Source organism: Eptatretus burgeri, chromosome 12 (assembly GCF_056783735.1).
Source record: "Eptatretus burgeri isolate ZD-2024b chromosome 12, Ebu_testis_v1, whole genome shotgun sequence".
In the NCBI taxonomy this organism is placed as follows: Eukaryota; Metazoa; Chordata; class Myxini; order Myxiniformes; family Myxinidae; genus Eptatretus; species Eptatretus burgeri.
This window is the reverse complement of record NC_140972.1, coordinates 3,179,535-3,200,341: the sequence shown is the minus strand read 5'-3', so window position 1 is coordinate 3,200,341 and position 20,807 is coordinate 3,179,535. Positions and strand designations below refer to the sequence as shown.

Here is a 20,807-nt window from a genome sequence, read left to right as displayed (position 1 = left end):
AATCAGGGTTCAGGGATTTAAATCAAACTTGGCACAAGTATGTAAGATGATGTAATAATGTGGGCGAAGTCATATCTGGCAACATCGCAAAGTTGAAGAGTGCCCTTCTAGTTTTTCCTTACTTTGATCAAGCGTTATACCTGAAACATAAAAAAATTTTTATCATAGTCTTTTACTCATTTTGTCTTTTTTTTTAGATCCTCGTGGAGGATCTCCAAGTCTTGTTCACGGTGTTGTTGTTGTGGACTTTTTTGTTTCACAGCCTACAGTTTTCATTGAAACTTTCTGAAATGGCGTATGTATGTAAAAATACCCTGCGCAGACAGTAACGATCTCCGATTTTGAAAATTCCTCCTAGAAAAAAAGTTATGATGTCAAAATATCTCCGCTAATAGAAATTGCCAAGAAAATTATCTCCGAAACTACGCAAGCTTTTTGAATTTTGTTTGCGGGAATCGAACAGGGCATTAGCAACGATTAATTACCGCACATATGATATCATCACTATGACGTCATATCAATTTTTATGACGTCATTCCTATTTTTTGACATTTTTTGTTTCATTTGTTTCACAGCCTACAGTTTAAATCGAAACTTCGTGAAACTTGGCATACATATGTAAAAATACCCTGCGCAGACAGTAACCATCTCCGATTTTGAAAATTCCTCCTAGAAAAAAAGTTATGACGTCAAAATATCTCCGCTAATAGAAATCATCTAAAAAAAAAATTCTCCGAAACTTGGCAAGCTTTTGAATTCTGTTTGCGGGAATCGAACAGGGCATTAGCAGAGATGAATTAAAGCACATACGATACATCACCATGACGTCATATCAATTTTTATGACGTCATTCCTATATTTTGACATATTTTGTTTCACAACCCAGAGTTTTCATCGGATCTTCGTGAAACTTGCCATGCATATGCAAAAAGCCCACGCGCAGGCAGTAACCATCTCCGATTTTGGATATTCTTCCGAGAAAAAAAGTTGACGTCATAATATCGCCGCTAATAAAATCGCCTATACCATTATCTCCGAAACTAGGCAAGCTGTTTGAATTTTGTTTGCGGGAATCAAGCCGGGCATTAGCACAGATAATTTATCGCAAACCTGATACATCACAATGACGTCATATTCGTTTTTATGACGTCATCATTAAGAGGACAAGGATCTTAGCTCATTTGAGCTTGCTTAATTCATGAGCTATTTTATTATACTTTTAAAAAGGCCACCAGAAATAATTTTAAAAACATAAGTTATTGTATTATAGTCATCTACATTGAATTTGTTAAACCTTTTAAATAGTCTCAATATTGTATGTACAAACATGCACACATACGTATATATTGTTGCGGTTCTCGGAACCGCATGCATACAACAGATGGGTGTCCCAAGACAGTTCCATTATTATATGTGTAGATAGTCCCCTTCCTTTTGTTTTGCGGGACAACATGGGAGTGCATTGCGATGATCTAATAGCTCGGGTTGCTTGAATCATTTTCTCCTTCATTTCATCCCGACTCCTCTTCTTTTCTGATTATTCCTGAAATAAATCAGCCACATGCTCCTTCGCTGTAAGGTGGGGCCTCATGGAGGCCAGCTTCCGATGATCGACTCGAGCTTCCGATGGTCTGGGGAGAATTGCTGATTGCATTGGAAAGGCATGCGAATAAATACCTCTTAAGAGGCTGCACGAATGGTGTTTTTCACGGCACGGGAAACACGGCCAGCACGACGCCCACGCTGCACGAAACGTGTACGGATGCAAATAAAGCCGACTCCACGCCATGTTTGGCGGGATACGAGTCTGTGGGTAGAAGCGGCTTGTTCCTTTTCAACCTCAACATCCGACATATTTGTGTTCGCCCCGCGCACACGCGAGCGGAGTCGTGTGAACACGAGCGCTGGCCACGTGCGTAATGGCGGAACCGCGCGCACTGTATGGAATGTGCTCGAAAGCAGACACGTACACCGCTCGTGAGACGTGCATGAATTTATCCATGATGATGTACCTTCGGTCCTTGCTGGCAGCAGTGGATTCTCCGTGGATGGTGAACGTCTTCTCGTCTCTGCGGCCAGCAAAGCTGCGACCGAGCCAGGGAATGCACAGTGCGGGCCACGTTGGCGCGCGCGGAACGAGCGCGTTGATCGACACTGGTCGAACGCCTGAGCGGGCATGCGGGACCCTCGACCGGTCGCCCGGACACGGCCCAGGGGTTTTTGCAGGATAATTCGCGTGCCAATTTCGGTGTGGGCGATTCGTGTCATCTCATGGGGTCGGAGCGAAGTATGCCTGCTGTTTGAGATGGTCTTGCCAGAAACGAAGTGAGGTGGTTTCTGGCCAAAGGTGGCGGGCCACTTGAGGGGTCGGGGCCAATCAGAGCACCCGATTCAGGTGATGATGTTTTGATTCGGCATGGCCCCTCCCCCAGAGCTGCAATTGCTATAAAGGTCGGTGCCGTCCCTCCGCCTCCCTCTCTTGCCTCTTGCTTTTTGAGTTTCTCCACCTCTCTCTCGCCTCGCCTTGACCCGCCTCCTGCCGCCCGGACTCCGCCTCGTCTCTGCCCACACGTGGACCCCACCCGGCTACCTGGTCCCGCCTACTACTCCACCCTCGCACTCTGGACTCCACCCCTTCTCGACTCAAGCTCCTAGTTTACGGTGCCCAATTCCTGGTTCTAAACTCCCTCTTCATTGGGTTTTCTGTGTCTGTGCGTATGTGTGTATCCTCGTGCCTGTCTGCCTAAGTTAGACTGCAGAAGATCGTTATTGTTGTTATTTTCGCGTTAAGTCTGCTCTGTGTCCCCTTTTGTAAGTTGATTATAAATAAATCATTGTTACGAATGTTCCCTGCTCGTTTTTGTCTTTTCTTCCATTGATCCAGCATGGTCCGAATCCGAGCTCAGCCGGGACTTTATTCCCAATGATCCATTCCTTTTAGCTGGTACATCATTGGCAGTGTCGCTTGGCTGCATCCGATCTGGTAAAGTGATCGTCTGGTCGAGCAATCCGGTTCGGACAAGGCGTACCAAGGGCGTGTCCCCGGTAATTAAACCACGTGATTAATTAGGCAACCCGATTAACCCATAGATGGGAGGACCCTAGGTCATGCGGTTGAGTTATTGGCGTACATGGTCAGTTAAGCGACCCGCCGCGTCACGGAATTATCCGTGTGTGATGGCCTACAATTCCGGGGAGTCTGGTGGGAACCGACATAGCTTCCCCCACCTAGTGGTCTTCTCATCCAACCCCCAACAATACACACACACACACACACACACACACACACACACACACACACACACACACACACACACACACACACACACACACACACACACACACACACACACACACACACACACACACACACACACACACACCCTTCCCGTACGCAGGGGTTACATTCTTGAAAAGCCCTGCGATGGGCAAAACCACAATGCACAAAGTTAAGACCTTCTGGGAAAAATATGGTTCGGGGAACCAACTTGAAAATGTATCAACATTTTTGCCTAAAGTAAAGTCGTAAAAATGAAAAACAATTAAAATTGTACTTACTTTTGATGATGATAGTGATTGAGGGCGTTGGAGGTTATCGAGATGACATTGACATGGATGGCTTTGGGTCATCAGACTTTGTGAAGGAGGTGATCTTTGTCTGCTTTGCCTTGTTCTGCATGTCCTTATATACCTCCGTAGATGCCATGACAGTGTCCATCTCGCACTTCAATTTCAAGCACCTCTCCACAAAGTCTTCTTCTTATTCTTCGTCTTTTGGTTTAATGGCGTTTTCAGAGCCGTGAGGCTCTATACGCCAAACACCGAAACACTTCGTCTGGAGCAGAGAAGTATGGGGGACTTTAAACTGTTTGACCCATTTCTTTCATAAATTTCAACAATGATTTGCAGAGTCGAGGATGCTTCTGGCTCAATTGGCACAGTGTCTCTGGTACACCCAACCAGATGATCCCCATCTCTCAGGCAGAGTGGAAGAGGCGCGATCTGGGTCCCCTGCACCGAGGGCATTGTGCGAAGATGTGATCCAAATCTTCAGGAACCTCACTCCACTTGCAGAACCCCATTAGGTGACACCTTATCAGCTTATCCTATGTAAATAGGAGTTTGGAGCACAATGTCTGAGTCTGACCCTCTAAGTATAGAGGCAGTGCTGGATTTATGGTGGTGGAGGCCCTGGGGCACACATGGGTGGTGGAAGTCCTTTACAGCACCAACGATGAAGTAAATCAGTGGCTTTCAACCTTTATAACCGATGGCACCCCAACAGCTCTTGTATCTTATTCTGTGGCACCCCGATTCAATTTTCTATTTTTATAGTTGCCTGAAGAACATTGCAGGCTCCAAGAGTTAAATTACTGGATAAAATACATAAGTTCAGGAGCGTTTTTGTGGGCTTTGAATTGCCACCAATTGATTCCACATAAATGAAGATTGGCAAAGTATGCAATTTGCCTGTCAAAGAGATATTGTATTACTGTTACAACTTCCAAGCAACATTTGATTCAATTTGAGTTATGCAACAATAAGTAACAAAACGAGAGAAGATGCTCTATATGTTCCTGGTCTCAGATTCCATCAACACAGAAAGTAAAAATCCCTCAAACAAGTGAATGTGGGCTATATTAGCGAAACAATTTCCAACTAGACTTGTCAAATGTTCACCAAACTCGAATCATTTCACTCCAGAAAACGAAATGTTACACATCAACAACTACACCTCCAAGAACAGGATCGTATCAGGAAAAATAAAAAAAAATTACCTCCACAACGACATCAACAACAACAACAACACCTCCAAGAACAGGATCGTATCCGGAAAAACAAAAAATTACCTCCACAACTACACCTCCAAGAACAGGGTCGTATCCGGAAAAATAAAAAAATTACCTCCACAACGACATCAACAACAACAACACCTCCAACAACAGGGTCGTATCCGGAAAAACAAAAAATTACCTCCACAACGACATCAACAACATCACCTCCAAAAACAGGATCTTATCCGGAAAAAAAAAATTACCGCCACATTACCTTCACAACAACATCAACAACGACACCTCCAAGAACAGGATCGTATCCGGAAAAATAATTACCTCAACATTACCTTCACAACTACATCAACAACTACACCTCCAAGAACAGGGTCGTATCCCGAAAAACAAAAAATTACCTCCACATTACCTTCACAACTACATCAACAACTACACCTCCAAGAACAGGATCGTATCCGGAAAAACAAAAAATTACCTCCACATTACCTTCACAACTACATCAACAACTACACCTCCAAGAACAGGGTCGTATCCCGAAAAACAAAAAATTACCTCCACATTACCTTCACAACAACTACATCAACAACGACACCTCCAAGAACAGGATCGTATCCGGAAAAATAATTACCTCAACATTACCTTCACAACAACGACATCAACAACTACACCTCCAAGAACAGGATCTTATCCGGAAAAAAAAAAACATGACCTCAACATCACCTTCACAACAACTACATCAACAACTACACCTCCAAGAACAGGATCGTATCCGGAAAAATAATTACCTCAACATTCCCTTCACAACAACTACATCAACGACTCCTCCAAGAACAGGATCTTATTCAGAAAAACAAAAAAATTACCGCAACAACTACATCAACTACACCTCCAAGAACAGGATCTTATCCAGAAAAACAAAAAAATTACCTCCACATTACCTTCACAACTACATCAACTACACCTCCAAGAACAGGATCGTATCCGAAAAAAAAAACATTACCTCAACATTACCTTCACAACAACTACATCAACAACTACACCTCCAAGAACAGGATCGTATCCGGAAAAATAATTACCTCAACATTCCCTTCACAACAACTACATCAACTACACCTCCAAGAACAGGATCTTATTCAGAAAAACAAAAAAATTACCGCAACAACTACATCAACTACACCTCCAAGAACAGGATCTTATCCAGAAAAACAAAAAAATTACCTCCACATTACCTTCACAACTACATCAACTACACCTCCAAGAACAGGATCGTATCCGAAAAAAAAAACATTACCTCAACATTACCTTCACAACAACTACATCAACAACTACACCTCCAAGAACAGGATCGTATCCGGAAAAATAATTACCTCAACATTCCCTTCACAACAACTACATCAACGACCCCTCCAAGAACAGGATCTTATCTGGAATTTTTTATTATTATTATTATTATTATTTTTTTTTTTTTTTTTTAAATTTACCTCAACATTACCTTCACAACAACTACACCTCGAAGAACAAGAACAGGACCGTATTTGGAAAAAGATATATTTTACCTTAACAACGACAAGATCGCTTCGGAGAAAGTTGTTGTTCGAGGCCTGAGGTACATGCTGTGGCCTTTCCAAGGCCCGTGACTGCTTTCTGCTGCAAGCTTTAAATATATACGGTATTTGATAATCCTTGTTTTATACTGAAGGGAAAACTGAAATGGAAGGCACAACAATTGTGAATACCGGATAACGCTTCTGCAGATGGCTTGGGCCAACATGGCACGTGTCGGGTGGTGGAGGCCCCACAGGGCACGTGACGGGTGGTGGAGGCCCCACAGGGCACGTGACGGGTGGTGGAGGCCCCACAGGGCACGTGACGGGTGGTGGAGGCCCCACAGGGCACGTGACGGGTGGTGGAGGCCCCACAGGGCACGTGACGGGTGGTGGAGGCCCCACAGGGCACGTGACGGGTGGTGGAGGCCCCACAGGGCACGTGACGGGTGGTGGAGGCCCCACAGGGCACGTGACGGGTGGTGGAGGCCCCACAGGGCACGTGTCGGGTGGTGGAGGCCCCACAGGGCACGTGTCGGGTGGTGGAGGCCCCACAGGGCACGTGTCGGGTGGTGGAGGCCCCACAGGGCACGTGTCGGGTGGTGGAGGCCCCACAGGGCACGTGTCGGGTGGTGGAGGCCCCACAGGGCACGTGTCGGGTGGTGGAGGCCCCACAGGGCACGTGTCGGGTGGTGGAGGCCCCACAGGGCACGTGTCGGGTGGTGGAGGCCCCACAGGGCACGTGTCGGGTGGTGGAGGCCCCACAGGGCACGTGTCGGGTGGTGGAGGCCCCACAGGGCACGTGTCGGGTGGTGGAGGCCCCACAGGGCACGTGTCGGGTGGTGGAGGCCCCACAGGGCACGTGTCGGGTGGTGGAGGCCCCACAGGGCACGTGTCGGGTGGTGGAGGCCCCACAGGGCACGTGTCGGGTGGTGGAGGCCCCACAGGGCACGTGTCGGGTGGTGGAGGCCCCACAGAACACGTGTCGGGTGGTGGAGGCCCCACAGGACACGTGTCGGGTGGTGGAGGCCCCACAGGACACGTGTCGGGTGGTGGAGGCCCCACAGGACACGTGTCGGGTGGTGGAGGCCCCACAGGACACGTGTCGGGTGGTGGATGCCCCACAGGACACGTGTCGGGTGGTGGAGGCCCCACAGGACACGTGTCGGGTGGTGGAGGCCCCACAGGACACGTGTCGGGTGGTGGAGGCCCCACAGGACACGTGTCGGGTGGTGGAGGCCCCACAGGACACGTGTCGGGTGGTGGAGGCCCCACAGGACACGTGTCGGGTGGTGGAGGCCCACAGGACACGTGTCGGGTGGTGGAGGCCCCACAGGACACGTGCCTTGGTTGCCCTTGGGTAAATCCGGCCCTGTGTGGAGGATTGTTGGTCTTCGGGAGAGGCGGAAACTCCATGAACGCGAACACCTCTCAAGGTATGTCCTAATTTTGCTTTATCCCAAGTGTTCTCTTTTACGCTCTTCATCTTTCTCTTGTTTTCTCCTCCTGGCTTCAAAACAAACAAACAAACAAATATTTTCGCTCTAAAAATTTTCTTATCAACTCCTTCTGCCTCACTATTTCCTTCCTAGGTTCATTCTTTATTTCTTCCTTTCTCATTACTTCCCAATTGAACCAACGTTCCTCAGAATTGAATCAATTTGCTTCTTCCTTTAAAACCATTTTAAAACATTTTATGTTTAATTTAACTTATTTCACGAACCTCTCACAGGTTCTTCTTCTTCATAACTATTTACTCACGAACATCCCGCAATGTCAAACTCAATCACGTGATATCAAACGAAATCACACGACATCACGTGATAACTGTCCGTATGACACGATAGTGAAAGAGCAACCGAGTGCGATGGAGGGGAGCATGTGGGCTCTGAGGTAAGACGGAGAATGCAGGCTTGCGTATTCCTCCTGGATAGAGTAAGGGACCCATGTCACGATTCGCACGTTTTACCACAATAATGAAACCGCGATGTGGAAACCCGCGATGGGGGAGGGCCTGCCACATCTCATGTGAACGGGGTAAGCGTCGTAACCACAGCACGCTCAATGCTTAATAACACCTCATTTAGGAGTTATTGGGGTCCAGACAGTGGATGCAGATGTTTACAAATATCGTTATTCACGCAATCTTGACTTGTATTCATTTTTGTTGTGCATGTGGTGTGTATCGCTCTGAGTCGTCGTTTTGCACGTCCACCGGAAGTAAAGAAAAAAAACATCAAATGAACTATTCAGTCAAGTCAATCAACGTATACTTCATATGGAATAGGCAAAGCCTAGAAGCAAACGTAGAATTCCTCTTACATTCGCTTCTGACTTTACATAAAACTTGTTCACAACTGTATACTTGCCAACTATACCGTGGTACATGTAAGCGCCGCACAGCTGATGATTTTGACGCAATTTCCGGTTACTTCGGCCTGGATTCGGGATCAGCGAACAAATAATGTAAATCACGATTAAAAAATATTTTTTGATGATGCGGGAGATATCTTTATTAAAATTAACTTTAGGGAAAAAATAATTGAATAAATAAATAAACGATCACTTCTAGTCAAGAATACAAGAAATTAAAAGTTCCAGAAAGAGTTTCAAAATCACTCCCGGTAATGTTAAATACTAAATAAACACTTCCTGTCATGAAAAAAATCACTTTCGGAAGTATAAAATTAACTTTGGGAAAAAAATAATTGAATAAATAAATAAACACTTCCGGTCATGATCTCCCGGCATGCATCGTTCCCCATGACAAAAACCGGAAACAAAAAAAAAAAACAGAAACAAAACAAAAACGGAAGCAAAATGGTCAAAGCCAACGACACGGATTCACAATTGCCAGGGTATTGTGTTGTTTTTGTTGTTTCCTATTCTCTCATGTGCACGCGTTAATATTCACAAGATAGAAATAAAACCCAATCGTGTTTATACACCGCACAGCGTTTAACAACAACAGGAAGCAAAAAGTCATAGCTAACAACACGGATTCCAAATAGCCAGGGCTATTGTGTTGTTGTTATTGTTGTTGTTGTTGTTTCCTATTCTCTCACGTGCACGCGTTAAGTATTAAGCTCACTTCGTTCGCTATTACCTGTTCATCGGTTTACTTTCTCAATAAACCTTACCAGTCTTAACAGTTCGTAACTATTATGCTGTTAAAGGAAAACAATGGCAAAATAAAAATAAAAAAGACAAACAATTTCCTTTTCAGCCATCTACTTTACCGAGAAAAATTAATTATTTTGGAAACACGAATTCTCCGACAAAACAGAAGCTCAAGCTCCTCAATAATGCATCCCTGGCAAGTTGGAGGTGACCAAACACGGGTTGGTACAATTAGGAATCAAAAGTGGGGGGGTTTTCAAAAATTATTTATGAGCAAATACCACCTGTCGGTTCGCTGACAGGAATATGAAAGAGGGAAGTGGGAAAAAGAAGAAAAAGGGGGGAAGAGGAAGAGAGAGGTGGGGGAGAAAGAGAGCAGGGAGAGAGGAGAGATGGGGAACAGAGAGGTGTGGCGGGAAGGGAAGGCAGACATCCGCTGGCGCGTTAATTACCACCTGGACACGTTCGGAGAAACACACCGCCTGGACACGTCCGGAGAAAAACACCGCCTGGACACGTCAATCCATGTGAGGGATGGGGTTGGAATGTGGACTTGGAGTTTAAAGAGGGGGAGGGAGGGATGCGGACCTGGAGATGGGGGTGGGGGGAGGGTTGCGGACTTGGAGTTGCGAGGAGGTAGGGATGCGGATTTGAAGAAGAAAGAGGTTGAGGCTCAGTCACATTTTACATTACACAGAATTTCCAAGGGTCCTGCCATTATGCTGTCAAAAGACATTCCTGTGAAACTCCTCAAACATTCCACACTCCAATGGAAGCGAATTCCCTTAAAACAGCCCAGTGGAACTGGGTCATCTTCTTGTACATATATAAATGCAAGTTTTGCGATTGTTTCTGAATGGGGTAAACGTCGTAATCACAGCATATATAATGCTGAATGATACATCATTTAAGAGCTTTACCAAAATCCAGAATCACTGCTCACCTTCATTCTTTCATTCCTCTTTTTCCCCACCTTTGGAGCAAACTCCCACACTCTCTTCAATCCCACTCTTCCCTCCAGGTATTCAAAACAGCTGTTCACCACCATCTCTTATCTTCCCCCATCCAAAACCACAATCTTTTCTACCCCCGTGAATCCACCCCAAACCCACCTACTTCAAATTCCCTACTTTCCTTCCTGAAAGTCCCTGTTGTGAAAGGACCTGAAAGTCCCTGTTAAGTAAGGATCTGAAAGTCCCTGTAGTGTCAATTTTGTTTACCCTGTGTTCCCGCCCCATCCCTTTCCCTTCCACAGATCTCCTCACGTCTCTGTTCTCCAGCTTTTTCCTTCCCTCTCCCGCAATATTGTCTCTTGCTCCCCTTGTACGTTCTGTGTGTTTGCTCTCATACAAGCCTCACTAGTGTGTCCCAAAAATTTTTTTTTAAAAACCTCTTGGGTCCAGACAGTTAACATTGAGGTCGAAAAATATCAATATTCATGCAATTTTGAATTGTGTTTTGGCAAACCTGGCGGTGTACAGGCTCAGAGTCGCTGATTCGCACACCTAATAGAAGCAATATATATATGTATATATATATATATATATATATATATATATATATATATATATATATTGTTATGACTGTGGAAATTCGCATTACACCATAAAGGGCCCTCAGGTGAGATATCTCCAGAGGTACATGTGTAGTTAGCCCAAACCCGTTGTATAGAGGGAATTTATGTGATCCATTCGGGCTGCGATCCTCCAGTTAGCCATTTTTCTGTTCTATCTTTTATTTCAAACAAACAGCATCTCAACAACCACGCCATCCCCATCACAGCGCCAACCACACTACAACCACGCCACCTCCACCATCTGCGCTACCACATCTTCGCCACTACGTCCGCTTCCGAACGGCAAACAAAGGCGCCAAGGAGGGAACTGCAGGGATGCACGGGTTTCCCCGCCTGTTTCTCCCGTTTGAGTTCTCCGCGCTCGGTGTGGGAGGTGCGATCCGAGCCGGGGGGTCAAAGGTAAGAAAAGGTGGGGGCCTCTTTTTGGGGGAATAATTCCCTGGCCCCGAGCCAAGACTGACTTTCCTCGCCCCCCACACGGCGCGGGGAGGGGAATGAGAGCGCACGCCCCTTTTCGGGAAACTTCTCGAAGGAAGGTGGAGCCGAAAACGGGGCGGAACGAAGGGCGGAGCCCCGCGCTACAAAAGGCGGACAGGACGGACCTTGTCGGTTGGTTTTTGTCGAGAGTTTGTCTTCGGTTGGTTGGTTTTTGTCGAGAGTTGGTCTTCGGTTGGGAGAAGGTCCTGCGCCCGCGGCTTGGCGAGCGCCCTGTCACGAAGGCACGGACGGGAGACGCGGCAGCGCCCGTTGTGAGGTGGACCTGCGCGTCCGGATGGGGAGTGCCGGAGAGGGTTCACCGGCCGCGAGAGAGGTCGGGGCCAGGCGCGACCACGCTGACGGTCGTGGGAGAGGGACTCACCAGCCACAAAGGGGAAGTCGCGACTTATTTTCTTTTTTCCTTTGGGGTTTTTGTGTAAATGTCTGTGGGTGGCGCCAGTCTGGCTCACGTACTATTGTTTTAAGTGTTACCGTGTGTACGTGTATAGTTGGTTGTAGCTCTGCATTTGCTTCTATTGTTTTAACTGTTTTCTGTGCATTTTGACTGTATGGCTGTGGATACGTGCTTGTCTGTGTGTGTGAATAAAATTGCTTGCTTGTTGAACTGTGCCCGTTTCGCTTCATGTTTTCTCTATTGACTCTCCATCCTGCTTCACGTAAGGGGTTCGTAGTGGGTGCAACATCCCGGTAATTAATCTGAACCGTCCAGGTCGACGATAACACCGCTCGGCTATCCTGATAGTATGGAACGGACCGCCCAAGCGGCTCGTGTCGAGTCGACCTGTGGCGAGGTACGATTGCCCAGTTTACCATCCGCGTGGGTACTTAGGTCGGTCGAGTTTGGCGAACAACCCTATCCTACGCGGGTGGCCGATTGGCACGATTGTGGTGAGGTCGAAAGGCCCACCCATGACTAGCTCCCGGCGCTGGTCCGAGAGGGTCATGACAGAATTGTCCGTCCGGTGGGCGACGTGCCGTGATTCGAGTTACGTGGCCGTTCGCACGCCGGCGGGCGCGAATTCGCAACAATATATATATATATATATATATATATATATATATATATATATATATATATATATATATATATATATATATATATATATATAGTAGCGATACCCGTGCACGTGCACGGGATAGCAGTACGACAGACCGTACATGGGGAATGACAAAAATACGCATTGTGCAAAATACAAGTGGTACTATGGAACGCCAAGACTTCCCAAACATTGTCGGCATGTCCGTTAAGTGCCACAGCAATTTCATAGAGATCGTGTGACGGCGAGCCGAGTTTTTAGTGTGCAAGCTTGGTAGTATAATATATATATATATATATATATATATATATATATATATATATATATATATATATATATATTGTTGCGGTTGTGGAAATTCACAAAACATCATACAGGTTCCCCGGAGATTAGTTATTTCGATAAGTATGTGTTTCAGGTTAGAATCCCCACCAATGTGTAACTTGGGCATTGTTCATGTGCCGGGCTGTGAATCTTTGAGGTAGCCATTATTCTTTTTCTATCTTTTATTTCAAAACATCGCAACACCATCATCGCCTACAACGCAAACAGACAGCAACAACTGTCATCTCCTCATCCTACGCAAACAACGCCACCTCCGCACCAACCGTCATTATGCGCCACGGCGAACGGCCGTGGCGATTACCATATTCGGATCATAGAGGGCTTTCCCCGAAACAAACAAGTGACGTCGAACATGGGGTTTCCAGTGAGGTGTTCGAGGGGTGAGAGGTCGGAGGTGAAGAGTGGGTGGAGCCCCGGTCTCGGGTGAGAGTTCGAGGGGCGGCTCGCCAAGCACTATAAAAGGGCGGAGCTGGACGAAGTCGGGGTTCTTGAACCAGTGCAAGTTGCGGCTTCGGAAGTCAGTGCCAGTCGGGAGGAGAAGCCAAAGTGCCAGTCGGGAGGAGAAGCCAAAGTGCCAGCTGTGGTGGAGTCCAGCGAGTCGTCGGAGTCCGGGCAAGGAGAACCAGCGGCAGCGGCGGAGCTTGGTGGTCCGGGCAAACGGCCCTGACGGCGGTCGAGCAGCGGCGCTGAGGTAGTGGACAGGTCATTAAAGAGCATCAACTCTAAAAGAGCCAAAGACCCATTCACTTCTCCGAAAGCGTCGCCGGCCAGGCCCGACAAAAGGCCACGAAGAGAGCCGGACCACCGAGGAGAACCAAGCAGCCGCTCAAGCCGCTCGCACAGCTGCTTAAGCCGCCCGCCGCTCAAGCGACTGGCACGTTGAAACACCACGGGTCGCAGACCCGAAGGCTTTCGAGTCGTCACCAGGGGCGGCCAGGTAACCTGCCCGGCCTCTCGCGAGCCTTCGGTCATCCAGGCTCCGGGTCCGAATAAAGGCTCACGGACCCGTTTCTTTTCTGGGTTTTTGTATGAAAGTCTGTTTCTGTGGCGCCTTGTCTTCTTAAGTAGAAATTATTTAAGTACGTGCCTGTACATAATTAAATATACATCGGCTGTAGGCTTTTCTCATGTCATGTTCCCTTCCCCCATTGATTGCTTGTTTAATAAATGCCCCATTGTTGAATGTAAACCTGCTCGTTGGGTCCACTCCTCCCATTGACTTCCATGGTGCGTTCGGGAAATTAGCAGGCTGTTAAAGCCAATAAAAGTGGTCACTTGGTCCGACGGACCTTGGTGATAAACGCTCGGGTCACGCACGGTGTGAGTATGGTAACGGCTTGCCCCGCTCAAGGTCCGTCAAGGTATATATTCTCAGTACTTCTGTCTGCGTGGATAATTAGGTATATCGAGATTCGGCGATTAACCCTGTACCGCGTGGACAGAATATTGGCAATTTATGGTGCGATAAGGCACTTGTAGCAGGTTTCCAGAGTTGTCCGCAAGCTATGACTGAATTCTGGTTTTCGGCGGACGAGCGACTGCGGTTGGGCCGTAAGCGGTCGTGCGTGGCAGTCGAACCGGTGGAATTCGTAACAATATATATTGTTAAGTATCGGCGACGGAGGGATTCACACCCCGCTTTTGACAGCCAAATGTTGAAGATTCGGCGTCACTTATCAGCACCGCCGTCTCCGGAGTTATAACGCCGGCTGGCTCGGCACAGGCGTCGGGTTACGCGCCTCAGATCACGATTCCAAAATACACCTGTGCCTTGCCAGTTGGGGAAATCGACCCCGGCTTCAGATTGGATTTGTCAGAGACCGAGCGAAGTCTGCCAGTCCGTAACCCGTTTGGGTTTTATATACAAATCAAGCGAATTGTTCCTCAGCACGGCACGAATAAACTCAATAGCGGAAACTTTCATATGAATCAGCCAGATTTATTGGGGACACATCGGGGAACACAACACAAGCAAAGCATTCACGACAATGTTATAATTAATCTATAACCCACGCTTAACTAGGGAGCTACGGATTACGGGTTTCGAAGGGAACCCGAGCGAGATATAAACCTTAGACAACATGCAGACAAGACACAGAGTACTTGGTGATGCCTCATGGACGAGAGGAAAAGTGTCAAAGGCACGAATGCGGCTCATGACAAGCCGATGTCAACGGATTTGAGCGCCCAAGCTCAAACACGCCGCATGGCAAAATGGCGGCGTCCTTTTGTCGCATCACCAATGCATGCAGCCTCAGAGCGTTCAGCCCCCGTAAGGTCGATGGCACAAGAGCGGAAGATCCACGGTGTGCTCCAGCTGGCTTTTCACAAGGTCCAGCATACGAATCCAGGCCTGGCCTGCTCACCAGACGAGGCCAAATCGGGTTGTTAGGCTCCGCAGGCGGATCGATGGGACCACAAGACGTGTTGAGCCGTGCAGTGAGTAGGGACAGTCTGAGGCTCCGTCACTGGACTCTGGATGAACCTGTCGATGTCCTCCTCATAAAAGTCTATCACCGACTCCCACGAGTCGTTTCTCCTGCCTCTTTCACGAAGCATATCGCAGACAGACACAGCCGTCCCTTACATAGAAGATCGCGACTCCCACTAGTCGTTTCTCATCCAGCCGATCGCAGACTGACCTCATGCAGTCCCTTCCTTGCCTTTCTTGGGGCTCGGTCTCCACGAAAAACCGATCGCCCGACTCGACGCTCAGGCAGTTTCACCCTTGCCTTCACGGCGCTCGCCTTTCTCCCGAAGCTGACTCACCCTCTCAGAGCGCCAGGCAGGGATCCGCCTGATTAGGGGAAGGAAAAAGAAGAAAAACCACCTCCCGGTACACCACCACCGCACGAACAATGAACAGCCCGCCACACACTCCCGACACACACGCAACGTCCAACCACCAAACAACCTGGCCAAACATGCATTTAAGGGGGATCTGGGCTAATCCTATATTTAATAACACACTAAGAGCCATTTCCGCAACAACCTATATATATATATATATATATATATATATATATATATATATATATATATCTTCTTCTTCTTCTTTCGGCTAGCTCCCGTTCGGGGTCGTCACAGCGGATCAACCATCTTGTTGTCCGCATAATGATTTGGCATAGGTTTTTACGCCGGATGCCCTTCCTGACGCAACCCTGGTCGCCTCTTACGACACACAGGGATATGGTATACCTATTCTAACCGGGGCATACACCGGGCCCAGTACAACTGGTACTCATTTCGCCGACCTTGGATGGATGGCAGGCTGAGTCAACCCCCTGGTGTTTTTGACTTTGTATATATATATATATATATATATATATATATATATATATATATATATATATATAAATTCAGTGACCCAACGGGGCTTGAACTCAGGACCTTTTGGGTCCCAAGCCACTGCCCTCACCACTGCTCCAACACCAGGCTTCACCAACGCCAACACTGCAACAATATATATATATATATATATATATATATATATATATATATATATACACATACATATACATATACATATACATATACATATACATATACATATACATATACATATACATACAGATACATACAAACCACTGGTCAAAAGTTTTAGAACACCCCCATTTTTCAGTTTTCACTGAAATTTAAGCAATTCAACTCCAGTGAATAACCTGAAATGGTACAAAACTAAGTGGTAAACTGCCAGAGGTTTAAAAAACAAAGTTTAGGTTCCCAAAAACTGAAAAATAATGTAAATTTCAGAATTGTTAAAAAAAAGTCCCTTTTCAGGGAACAAGTAATGGGTGAGCAACTGCAGCTGTTCTGCAGCAATGGAAGTAAATTAAGCCTTGAAAGTTGATGCAAACAATTCTTACTGGTGTCCCAACTTTTGTTGATTAGTTACAAACCCTCTGTCTGTATAAAAAGCAGTGTTGAATCAGACTGTGTTGCTACACCCTCTGAAGTATTATTTGGACAATATTGCACTGCGGGAAGTAGTATATTGCTATCATAATGGCGAAAAAAAGACAATTAACAAAGGAAGACAGACAGACCATTATAACCCTTAAAAGTATCGGTCTTTCTTTGAGAGAAATTGCAAAGCAAGCCAAGGTATCAGTGAGTACAGTTTCCCACAGCCATCAAAAGGCACTTGGAAACTGGAGGAAACTCTGACGGGAAGAGGTTTGGCAGACCCAAAGCCACAACACAATCAGAAGACAAGTTTCTGAGAGTCAACAGCTTGCGTGATAGGTGGCTCACAGGACAGCATCTTCAAGCACAGCCTAACACTGGTCGAAGTAAGGAAGTCTCAGTTTCGACTGTGAAGAGAAGACTTTGAGCTGCAGATTTGACAGGTTGAGTGGCAGTGAGAAAGCCATTGCTAAGATGGCAAAATATGAAAAAGAGGCTTGCCTGGGCCATGAAGCACAGCCAGTGGACTACTGAAAACTGGAAGAATGTCTTATGGACCAATGAATCAAAAATGAAATCTTCGGTTCATCACGCAGTGTTTTTGTACGCCGTCGAGTAGGCGATAGGATAGTTCCACAATGTGTGACACCAACTATCAAACATTGAAGAGGAAGCGTGATGATGTGCGGCTCTTTTGCTGGATCCAGAGTCAGCGACTTGCACAGAGTGACTGCCACCTTGAATCAAAAGGGCGACCACAGCGGTTTGCAGCGCCATGCAATACCCTCTGGTCTACGCCTAGTTGGTCAGGGGTTCATCCTACAGCAAGATAACAACCCAAAATATACCTCCAGGCGATGTCAGAACTACCTCGGAAGAAAAGAACAAGACGGTAGGCTTCAAATCATGGAATGGCCAACACAGTCTCTGGACGTTATCCCCATCGAGCTTGTTTGGGATGAACTGGACAGAAGGGTGAAAGCAAAGCAACCTACAAGTGCAACACATTTGTGGGAACTTCTGCAACAGTGTTGGGAAGAACTTTCTGAACAATATTTGATTTCCATTGTAGAAAGAATGCCTCGAGTATGTTCGGCTGTTACTTCTGCAAAAGGTGCCTACTTTGATGAGTCAAAAATTTAGATTAAATTTTGTTTAATAAAACGATTCCATGATTTCTTTTTTTATCTGTAATTGTTTATTTGTTATGTGCTTTAATTTCAGAGTACATTTAAACATTAAACTGCTTAAATTTCAGTAAAAACTGGAAAAATGGGGGTGTTCTCACACTTTTGACCAGTACTATATATATATATATATATATATATATATATATATATATATATATATATATATATATATATATATATATATATATATGCACAAACCATTCAGTTTATTCCATCCAACATCTCATTCCCTTTTCATCAATTTACTTCACCGAGAAACCTTAGCAGTATTAACAGTTATTGACTATTATACTGTCAAAGGACAAAGTACACCAGAAACTTCAATGAAACTGTGGTACTTTTCACCTTCACCGAATACAGTCAGCACTCCTCGTATTGCAGTACAGAATGTTAGAGGCACTTCACTGTTCTTTACTTAATGGCATTTTGAAAATCAGGTTTCCATGTACATCGACATTATATTGCTTGCTCGACATTATACGTAAAATGTTCCACCGGTGGCCTGTTCGAGTTTCCTGTTGTCTTGCCACCCAACAGATCTACAGGGGATATTACTTCCCTCCCATATGTGAGCAACGTGAGACTACATGTGGGGGCCCCATGCCTGAAGGTCCCATCAGCCATTAGCAGGTACGGTAGTTGTTTATCCCAGTCATCCTGCTAGGAAGTGATAAATTAGAGCCCCATTAAACCTTTCCCTCATTTCGTCAGTGTGATCTTAAGGGGTTTATCATCTTCCGAATTGATAAAAGACTGCGTACCTCTTTTAGTAATTGACTTTCAAAATTTTGGCCTTGGTCGGTGTGCAGCTCCTCCAGAATTCCATGCTGGACCCTTCCACAACAGCCTGTGCTCTCACCCTTGCTTCCTGATGTGGAGTGCATCAGTCTCCAGTCATTTGGTGAAATAGTCCATGACCACGAGGATGAATCTATTCCCCTGACGGGTGTGAGGCAGCGGGTCCAATATGTCCATCGTCACCCGCTCAAGGGGGATTGTGGGAGTTGTGATGGTAAAGTAAAGTAAAGATGGTAAACGCTCAACTAACCTGGTAAAGTTGTGATGAGGCCCTCATCCTCTGTGCTGGTCCCTTTTTGGCAGTTCAACCATCACATGCTCAGCTCTTGCATCTGGCACCACAAATTAAAACAATAAAACTGCCGGTGGTCCCAATATGTTGTTTTAGTCCTGCCGAAATGTCCACTAGGGTGAGTACCATGCATCTGCTGTAGCACTGTAGTCAGTAAAGACTATCACCAGCCATCAAGTTATTTCAGAGTTAATTTTCACCTACTTGTGATACTCAATTCCTAGGCTTTCCAGTGAGCCCAGTTGGCCTTCATTTGTGCTACAAAGGGAATGACTTCATCCCTGCGAGGTCTCTTACCTGCCATTTGCCAAATATACACCGGTTCCAGCATTAGGTCTTCCTACTTGGCTGTGCTCCAATTCAATCTGCCAAATCCACCCCCTGCGGTTAGTGGCAAGGCTGGCTTCACCACTTGGGATGCAAGGGCAAAGACCTTTTGAGTGTTTTCTGCCAATTGTTCTTTGTTCTCTTGCTGCGTGCAGAATTTACAGTGTTGCTCCAAACAGGGACATTGAGATAGTGCATCGGTGTTCCATGAGCCTTCCCTGCTCTATGAACCACATTTAAATTGTACTGCTGCAATCTCTTTCACCACTGTGCAATTTGAGTGTGACATTTATTTCCACAGGTCCTGCAGGAAGCTCTGGCCAACTACTTGGCAGTATGACTACATCTGATCAAAGTCCTTTTGGGAAAGTCAGGAGTATGAAGTGGAGCTTACTTGGACCCAAAGTTAATATCCATATTGGAGAGTGGAATGTTCACACCATGTATGAAGGATCAAAATTAGCTCAAGTTATCCGAGAGATGTAAAGATACCATGTGGATGTACTTGGTATGAGTGAGTGCCGTTGCACCGGTTCAGGGCGCCAAACGACTCATGATCGTACCACCATTCTCTACTCTGGACTGAAGGATACACACACCCACAGTGTAGCTCTTGTAGTTTATAAATAGAAGGTTAAGACTATGACAGAATGGGAACCTACTAGCGAGATAATGATCAGGGCACACTTCAACTCAAAGTATTGTAAGCTTACCATCATACAGTGCTATGCTCCAATGAATGTGGCTGAAGAGAAGGACAAAGACAATTGGTATGAGTTTTTACAAGAAACAGTTGCTAAGGTCCCCCAGCATGACGTGCGCATGATCATAGGTGAGACTAGACGACACGTGAACCCCTAGGGTTCCCGTTGTGACAGTGGTTGATGAAAAAAATCATTTCAAGAAAAAAAAAAAGATAGCTCCAGCGAACTCTACCGCTGAGGTTGTTTGCATTGATCAAATTCTCCCGAAGAGTACTTGACTGAATCGGGAATTGATTTTTTAATAATTTTTTCGTTACCCGATTTGAACGAAACTTGATACTGCACACCGCAGTATCACGAAGTATCAAATTGCAGGAGAATGGTGAGTAAGGTGGCCATAATTTTTTTGCTCTATTGTGTACCGTTTTGGCTGTATTTCGGGAACATGCATACATGCATACATACATACATACATACATACATACATACATACATACATACAAGGTGAGAGTTTTAGTAATATATAAATGAATGCTTAGGTTGGGACAGATAATACTAACTCTGAACAAGCTATAGGGATACACGAATGGAGTGAGGCAAATGAAAATGTCGAACTTCTCATTGACTTCTGTTTGAATAACAACTGTGTTGTCAGAGTTACGATCCCCCCCCTCCCCCCA

General features: G+C 46.0%; 1 long non-coding RNA gene across 3 annotated transcripts; it reads left to right on the top strand.

Annotated features, from left to right (window-relative positions):
• The first annotated feature begins 6,298 nt into the window (after window positions 1-6,298).
• On the top strand, window positions 6,299-19,171 carry LOC147015000 (uncharacterized). 3 transcript variants are annotated; one of them, XR_015050092.1, is made up of 3 exons: window positions 6,299-6,396; window positions 18,544-18,636; window positions 18,816-19,171. It is a non-coding gene; the product is annotated as an uncharacterized LOC147015000 (long non-coding RNA). The 3 variants fall into 3 exon arrangements; XR_015050093.1 differs by having other exon boundaries at window positions 6,361-6,459; XR_015050094.1 differs by lacking the exon at window positions 6,299-6,396 and adding an exon at window positions 7,639-7,770.
• Window positions 19,172-20,807: the final 1,636 nt, after the last annotated feature.